This window comes from Alligator sinensis, unplaced genomic scaffold (genome assembly GCF_000455745.1).
Source record: "Alligator sinensis unplaced genomic scaffold, ASM45574v1 scaffold642_1, whole genome shotgun sequence".
Classification (NCBI taxonomy): domain Eukaryota; kingdom Metazoa; phylum Chordata; order Crocodylia; family Alligatoridae; genus Alligator; species Alligator sinensis.
The window spans coordinates 1,597,213-1,597,528 of record NW_005842289.1 but is presented as its reverse complement, the minus strand read 5'-3'; positions in this window follow the sequence as shown (position 1 = coordinate 1,597,528).

Sequence of the window (316 nt, the reverse complement as noted above, 5' to 3'; positions counted from 1 at the left end):
CACCTAGGGAGGAAAAATGTCCAGCACATCTACAGCCTAGGGAATGACCTGCTGGGTGGTACGGAAGTGGAAAGGGATCTTGGAGTCCTAGTGGACTCCAAGATGAACATGAGTCGGCAGTGTGACGAAGCCATCAAAAAAGCCAATGGCACTTTATCGTGCATCAGCAGATGCATGACGAATAGATCCAAGGAGGTGATACTTCCCCTCTATCGGGCACTGGTCAGACCGCAGTTGGAGTACTGCGTGCAGTTTTGGGCGCCGCACTTCAAGAGGGATGTGGATAACCTGGAGAGGGTCCAGAGAAGGGCCACTC